The sequence below is a fragment of the Lissotriton vulgaris genome, chromosome 4_1 (genome assembly GCF_964263255.1).
Source record: "Lissotriton vulgaris chromosome 4_1, aLisVul1.2, whole genome shotgun sequence".
NCBI classification, from domain to species: domain Eukaryota; kingdom Metazoa; phylum Chordata; class Amphibia; order Caudata; family Salamandridae; genus Lissotriton; species Lissotriton vulgaris.
Genome location: NC_141691.1, coordinates 979,460,024 through 979,468,377, shown reverse-complemented (window position 1 = coordinate 979,468,377; position 8,354 = coordinate 979,460,024). Strand labels below are relative to the sequence as shown.

The 8,354-nt window shown below is 49.1% G+C and overlaps 1 protein-coding gene across 2 annotated transcripts in view; it reads left to right on the top strand.

The window, feature by feature from the left end:
* The first annotated feature begins 7,836 nt into the window (after positions 1–7,836).
* Positions 7,837–8,354, top strand: part of ZNF407 (zinc finger protein 407) — a 1,778,346-nt gene continuing 1,777,828 nt past the window's right edge. The window contains exon 1 of one of the 2 annotated variants that reach the window (XM_086965237.1): positions 7,837–7,997. The gene's annotated coding sequence lies outside the window, so the exon portion shown is untranslated. The remainder of the gene's footprint in view (positions 7,998–8,354) is intronic. The other variant, XM_086965238.1, reaches the window with a different exon arrangement.

Here is an 8,354-nt window from a genome sequence, read left to right as displayed (position 1 = left end):
TTTTGTGCGTCCGTTGCGGCGTGTCTTCCTGGGAGCGTGTGTTCACCTCCCTGCACCTGGCCGCTTTTGTGCCCGGTTGCTTTGGTGGAGTGGGAGCAGGGGTCGTCGGCTTCTTGGGAGAGCGCGTGCGCTCTCGAGCCGGTGTTTCAGCGGCAGCAGCGTCGCGCATGCGCACTGCTTGTTTCCGGTTTCAGGCTGTTCGCCTCACGCCGGTCGAGTGAAGGAACGCTTCTCACCAGCGCTCACGCCCACAGCCCTGAACTTTCGACCCCGTCGACGCCGGAGCACAGGAAAGTGCTGTGGTAGTTATTTCTGTGCATAGGCTCTGCCTAGAGTGAGTTTGGTTGGCAGGCTTATCTCCCTCCACATTCGAATTTGTTGCATTGAGTTTGGTCCTTCCAACCTCTGTTAGCCTGCTTTGGGGTTGTCACTCCCCCTTATTTGTATCCTTGATACTCAATAATTGTTCAGTCATCTGGTGGGCATTGAATTTCTGCACTCTGGTGCGATGGCTGATTACTATGACGCAGATGATGACTGCTTTTATGACGAAGAGGAGGATGACTCTCTTGAGTACAACCTGGTGGAGGAATTAGATAAAGGTGTACAACTTTCAGTGAATAAGGCTCTGGTTCGGGCTATTAATCCCCTCAAACGTCACCTGAATGAGTATGCTGTTCAACAGGGCTGGTTGCCGCCTTCCCAGAAGTCTGCGAAGTCACCTCATAACCCACATAAATCAGACTTTCAGAGGTTAGCGAAGGTTTTGTCTTCGGAAAAGTCGAAAACTTCTGCGTCACAATACTTGGAGGACTCAGATCATGCTCAGGCCTCTTCAGGTCACGACTCTTCCCCTCCAAAGAAGCGCCTTCGCAAGGAGCACTTTGTTGACGCTCCTGAGCGTCCCCCCCTTTTGAATTTCGAACCGGAGGACATTATTCATCCGAATTCGACTTCATGGTTACCTGCTCCAGCAGTGGCGGCTTACCTGGAGGCGCATGTCCGCCAACCCTTTGAGGCGCCAGTCCGGGCTAGGCTTCGCTCTGAGTGCCCGAGACCGGACCTTGCGGACCATATTGCTGAGACTCCGGAGGTGGACCCTATGATGGTTACCTACCTTAAAAAGTACTCTAAGGATCCGAAGAAAGGCCTGGACCGTTCCTGGCGGTCTTGCCAGGATAAATTGATGGACATGTTGGGCCCCCTTTCCAAAATCCTGGACCTGGGTTTCAAGGCCAAGGAAGCCTCGGCGACTGTTAATCCTGATGAACTCATCGAGTGGGCTCAGAGAGCCGTCTGCATGTTTGGAAATGTTAATTGCGCCATTTCTGCAGAACGGCGTAGATCCATTCTCCTTAAACTGGATCCAAAATCGGCAGAATTAGCAACTTCTGAGGCCGGTCCGGAAGCTCAGGGCCTTCTGTTTGGACAGCCCTTCTTAAAGGAGCTGACTAAGTTTGTGTCCGCCTTCAGCGGAATCGATAAAGCAGAGGCGTCCTTGCGCCGGGCCATGCGTCCGGTTTTCACCAAGGCAGGACGACAACGGGGACGATCGTTCGGCCGTGGATCACAACAACAGTCCCAGAGGGGTGCCTCGCAGCAACGTGGTGGACAGTAAGACTCTGGTTACTCCACCTGCGCACATTTCTATCCTTCCCGTAAAGGAAAAGGACAATACGGCAAGGGGCGATCTGGTGGCCAAGGCCAATATCAAGATTCCGGAGCTACAGGTGAGCCTAATTCAAGCTTGCTATGTGATGTTGGGGGGCAGAGTGCAATTTTTCCTGAACAATTGGCGCATGATCTCCAACGATGCTTGGGTGCTAGAAACCGTTCAGGGTTTCAAGATAGAGTTCTATCACCCAATGCATCAATCCCGTCTTCCACTCCCTATGCTCTTTTCCAGTCACTCTCAGGCCTGTCTGTCAGAAGAAATCAAAGTACTCCTCAACAAGGGAGCGATTGTTCCAACCGAACGTCATCCGAAGGGATTTGTCAGTTCAGTCTTTCTGGTCGAGAAAAAAGGAGGCGGGTCCCGCCTAGTTCTCAACCTGAAAGACTTCAACATCGGGGTGGTTTACAGACACTTCAAGATGGAGGGCATCCATCTTTTGAGGGATCTCCTTCGGGAAGGAGATTGGATGGTACGTCTGGATCTGAAGGATGCATACTTGTCCATCCCGATTTACGGGCCCCATCGCAGATTCCTCCAATTTCAATGGCTGGGGCGGTGGTACGAGTACCAGGTTCTCCCGTTCGGCCTTTCGTCGGCACCATGGTGCTTCACGAAATTGCTGAGGCCAGTTGTAGAACATCTTCATTCCAGGGGGATCAGACTGATCATTTATCTGGACGACATTCTTATTATGGCGGATTGCCCTCTCCGGCTTCTGCAACATCTGGAGTGGTCCATCACACTCTTGCAGTCTCTGGGTTTTCTAGTCAATGTTCCGAAGTCGGTTTTGGTTCCCACTCAATCTATCGATTTTCTGGGCTTTCAGATAGATTCATTGACTTGCCAGCTTCTTTTGCCCAATCAGAAACTCCGTTACATCAGGAGAGAATTGACGTCTGTTATTTCCAGACAGACTGTGTCATTGAGGTCGTTGGCACATGTGGTGGGTCTCCTAGCGTCCTCCATTCAGGCAATCTTTCCGGGTCCTCCCCATTACCGGGCGATGCAACGCCTAAAGATTCAGCATCTCCGGAAAGGCCTCCGCTATACGGATCAGGTTCCTCTATCGGAGGAAGTGCGGGGGGAGATGCAATGGTGGCTGGACCACATGGAGGCCTGGAACGGTCGAGCCCTGTTCGGTTCATCCCCGGAATTGGTGATCGAATCGGACGCCAGTCAGTGGGGTTGGGGAGCCCGTTGCGGGTCGGTGACGACAGGGGGTCGTTGGTCACCCCAGGAGTTATCTCTCCACATAAATTGTCTGGAACTCCTGGCGGGTTCCTTTGCGATACGGTGTTTTTCCCCCCCTGCAGACGAGTTGTTGCATTCTTCTCCGGATGGACAACGTGTCTGCGGTCCGCTATATCAACAAGCTGGGCGGGACTCGGTCCAAGCATTTAGCGAAGATCGCCAAGATTTTTGGCATTTTTGCCTCCACCGGAAGATCACGGTTATTGCAGAGTATCTTCCTGGCCGCAACAATCAGGTTGCGGATTGGCACTCCCGACATCTTCGGGATTTCAGCGACTGGAGACTTCATCCTCGAGTCTTCCGTGCCATTCTTCCCCAGTGGGGCCAGTGTCGCCTAGATCTTTTTGCATCTCGCCTCAACGCGCAGCTTCCCCAGTTTTACAGCTGGAGACCGGACCCCTTAGCTCTGGCCACGGATGCTTTTCTCCAACAGTGGCCATCGACTCTGTGTTACGCATTTCCCCCGTTCATGATGCTTCCCAGAGTGCTTGCTTATACCAAGCGGTTTCGAGCGGAGCTGATTCTGATTGCTCCCTTATGGAAGGCTCAGGCGTGGTTCCCGGTTCTCCTAGAGATGTGTTGCGCACCTCCCCTCCTTCTTCCCCTGAAGTGGAATCTGTTGCAGGATCCTCTCGGAGATCCACATCCCCTCATTCTTTCCGGCACTCTCCAGTTGCTGGCGTGGCGAATCTCGGGGATCGTTGGTCGATCCCAGGCATTTCTGGCGACGCTGCCAAATTCATTAGCAACGCCTGGTCTCCCAATACCCACAAGAGGTATCGAGGAGCTTGGAAACGCTGGTGTGATTGGTGTGTTCAACGGGAAGTTGATCCCGTTTCAGCGGATGTCAGCCTAGTCATTAATTTTTTGACTTCTTTGGCCACTTCCGGTCTGGCTTATCGGACTGTTAACAGTTTTCGTTCTGCTATTTCGGCAGGCCATGTCCTCGTTGATGGTAAGCCTGTTGGTGAACACCATTTGCTTTCCAAATTGCTTAAGGGTATTCGTTTAGCGAAACCTCCCACGCCGAAGTATGTATCTTTGTGGGATGTTTCGTTGTTCTGAGATATTTAGAGGCTTGGCCCTCTAATCTTTTGTTGTCTCGCAAACAGTTGTCTGCGAAACTGACCATGTTGCTGTGTCTGGTCTCTTGCAGGCGTGTTTCGGATATTCGCGCGTTAGACCTTGCGGGTCGCAGTTTCACCCCCGAGGGTGTTACTTTCACTCTCTCTAGGAGGACTAAATCCAACACCTCCTCCATTACTTATCCTTCTTTTCCTGATCACCCCAATCTTTGTGTTGTCCAGTGTTTGAAGGATTATGAGGTGAGTACCGCTTCTTTGCGTACGGACATGCAAGGTCAGTTGTTGATCGCCTTACAGAAGCCTTTCCGTCCTGTTGCACCGGCTACTCTAGCTCGCTGGGTGCGCTGGCTCATGTCTGAGGCGGGCATCGATGTTTCTGTGTTTGGGGCACATTCTACTAGAGGAGCAATGGCCTCAAAGGCTTATTCCATGGGTGTTACTCTATTTGACATTATGAAGGCCGCAGACTGGTCTTCGGACTCTGTTTTTAAACAGTTTTACTATAAACCGATTGTTAGTGTTGCTTCTGTTGTGGTGGACGAGCTTTGAACAAGCATAATCGGAGCCTCCTGTCCTGACATAGAATTCAAAATTTGCAAACATTCGTGACAAGAATTTTCAATTCTATTAAGGACAAGGAGGCGAGGATTATCCCACCCTATTGTCACTATGTTGCATTTTCATGTAAAGTAAAATATTGCATACTGTTGCAGTTTTATTTTCCTTGTTTCTTCCCCCCCCTGATCTGCTTTGATTCTTCTCCATTATTTGGATATTACGGCTATATGTCTTTTGCAGGTTCCGACCAGAAGTGATATGGTTGTTCTGCCTCGAGAGTTTCCTCTACCTTCTTGTTCACGGGCCCAGGATGCCTCCATCTTCTGCTACAGGATCCTTTGGATTTTGGCAGCTTGTTTGGAACTTTTGCTGTTGCTGTACCTGGGATTGTTTTTTGATGTGGAACTATTTACCCAAAGAAAGAGGAAGAAGGACTAGTGTTTGGACCTTATATAGTGTATCCTCTATGGTTGTTCTCAAGTATTCATGGGATTTGTAGTTCTGTTTTTTATTGGCTGCTGAGCATTTCATTAAAGAAATGAGAAAGCATAATCCTCGCCTCCTTGTCCTTAATAGAATTGAAAATTCTTGTCACGAATGTTTGCAAATTTTGAAATATTCTACATTAAACTTGGTTTCCTATTGAAGTACGTCTTTTGCCAATGCAATAGGCTTCGCATTTGGGAGAATGTGAGCTGTTGACATTGTAAATGACAATGCCTTCTATTTACATGTTGGTTTTTAAAACATAAATAAAAGGCATTGTCATTTACAATGCCAATAGCTTAAACTCTCGCCAGCGGCGTCACTAGGGGGGTGCGGGGGGTGCGGACCGCACCGGGTGTCACCCCATCTGGGGGTGACACCAATCCAGCAGTAAGTTAAGATAGCTGCCTGGCCGCCGGCTATTTTATTAAATATAAATAGTGAACTCAACTGCAACAGTCAGCAGTGCAAGCCAAGCGCACCCGCGCGCCGCACCAAGAACCGCACCACCGCTGCGCACCAGATTAGATGTATGATCATGTATTCTGATCATCTTCGGTGCGAGCGACGATGCGGATGTGATGCAACGGTGCGGCGCGGCCGCGGCATACGCCGCGTACCCGGCAGCTGCCTGAGTGTGTCAATCAATTACCAGCGCGCCCGCGCCGCTGCCTACACCTACCAATGATGACGGCCCTGGCCTGGGACAGCCCCAGCGCGCTGTGCGCAGTGCGCACCTGCTGCAGACGCGTCACGGCGGTCACTCGCCCTCCAGAGGTCGGTGCATACGCAGTGGTGCCGTGCGTGCATCGTCGTGGGACTACTGGGAATAAAGAATTAATAGCGACAACGACATCACCGCCCAGCCCAGGCCCAGCAGAGAGACGAGAGCGAGACCACCATCATCAATCTTGATATCGCGATTGGATTCGCGAGCCGAGCGCCGTCGTGGTCTCTCCCCTGATGGTCACGGTGAGAGAGAGAGAAATAATGTTTTATTTATACTGCATGAACTTACTAACTATGTGGCAGTGCAGTGGCACACAAATGAAATGAACTCAACTGATCACGTCATGTGAGATAATCCATATTGAACTGCGCGGTTCCCTTCCAGTACAATCAATTAATAGATGCTTATTTTTATTTACATATGCAAACACCTGTATAGAGAATTTCAGTTCATATTTTAAATCTGCCATCGAAACTAATTGCAAAGTGTGAAGTGCCCACCAAATTTATAACACCAAAATGTCCCGAAACAAATCAAACCCTGTCAAAAATCGATCAAATAATTGGAAACTGAGTTAAAGATCATTAAGATTTGACTGGTCTCTTTTTTATAGGAAGCTCACTTTTAAAGCTAGTCTGTGAATTACATATCAGGAATTTGCTAACCAGTCTGTACAAATAGTTTCAAACATCTGTTTTTTTTTACTGAAGCTATTGCACTCTTGAACTGTCTTGGATTGTTCTCTACTTGTCTCTGTTTGTCCCTGCCTTGGCCGCTATCATTTAAGTGATGCCATTTTTCTTGTCTCCTTAGCCAGGAGGACGCAATCAGGATTCTGCTCTTAAATCCAGTTCTGTCAATGTGGTAGCCATGCATTCCTAAATGTCTCAATAGTAGTAGGCAAACTAATCAAGCATGCTGTGAAGGATGTGTGTGTGTGTTCCCATCATGCAGCGGGGGTTTCCATCTAAACATTAGACTGATCATCTTAAGGGCTCTGCTGGCTGCTATTTATGTGTGTTCTGAGTTTGTGGAGACGTAAATCAGCGCTCTAGTAGAGCTTTAAAAGGTTGTGCCCTCAGATGTAACATGCAGAAAAATGCCATCAAGGCTGCCTGAAGTCTGCAGTGCAGATATTCAGGAATCTTTTCTAACATGCACTGGCAAAGTCACAAGGACTCACAAGATGTATTAGATTTGTCCATTTTTTATGGTATGGTATGGTGTTGTGTGGTATGGTCTATTATTGTATAGTATGCTACAAGCATGCACCATGCAGGTCACAGATTTGTATTTTACGTAGGAAGCGCAGCGAGTTACTGCTTTCATTGCAGACATTCTTGAGTGAGAACGGAGGAGGTCCATGCGGACGGTAAGTCGTGAGGGGGTGACACCAAGAGTTACCCGCACCGGGTGACACCAACCCTAGTGACGCCACTGACTCTCGCGAATGCGAGACCTACTGCATTGCAATGCAAATGCTTGTTAGTTTATGTGTTTTAAGCCAAGCCTTTAATTACATTGGCCACGCCCCTTTGAGAGATCCCCCAGTTTTTTCATCCCACTTAAAGCCCTGTCTTACCTTTGGGTAAAGTTCGCGCTGTATAAAACTGCATCAAAAAATGGAAATGCCACCAAAAAAGAACACTACAAGCCAGAAAATGTCACACAATAGTAAACTGAAATCTTGGCAGCTCTGGGTTTGAATGGACGGGCTACAGTAACAGTACAGAAAACGTACTGAGAGAGCATTTCTAACCACGAAGAGCGGTGTTGAGCGCAAGTCGTCCTCTAACTCGGTTATCACGTGATAAAACTCGTTGCTATGGACGCCGAAGGAATCCCAGCCTGTAGTTGACAACTAGACGCTGCGTCGCTCAGAGTTTCCCAGCTCGCGGACGGTGAATATATTCTCTACGTATGACGTTTCGAACTAGGACGTGACGTACAGTCACGTGGTATTGTGTCGGTAGGAAGGGTTAATGCTCCAATTAGCGCATGCTCAGTGGGATTTTTGAGGCTCTGTCTCGCGGAGAACTACATTTGTTGTTACACCGGAAGTGGACTGGGCCAGGAGGAGGAGGAGGTAGGGGTGCTGTTCAGAGAGAGGCTCTGGCGGGAGAGCAGGGGGACAGGAAGTGTGGAGAGACGGAGTCTCAGGACGGAAGCAGCTGAGCAGGAGACACTCACACAGCAGCAGATTTCAGCACAGGTACCAGGAGGGGGAAGGAGAGCTCATCAACTGACAGAACACCTGCAGAGAGGCAGAATAACAACAGTGCCACTAGATAGACACAGGGGTCAATATGCAGATTATGACAGGAGCAAAGCAAGCTGACCGATGTCAGGTGTATAGCTCTTCTACTTTTTTGCCCTCTGTGTTCTCGTTTCCGTAGTCCATCACTTATCAGAATGCACAACAAAAATTACTAGAGTGCAAAGAATAAAACACTACTGGGTGAGCTACTACCACCTTACAATGGGCAACTTGGAACCTGTGGTGAAAGTGTCAGCAATTGGGTGATAATAGTGACCCACAGCATAACTGTCAACTCTCCATGTACACGAG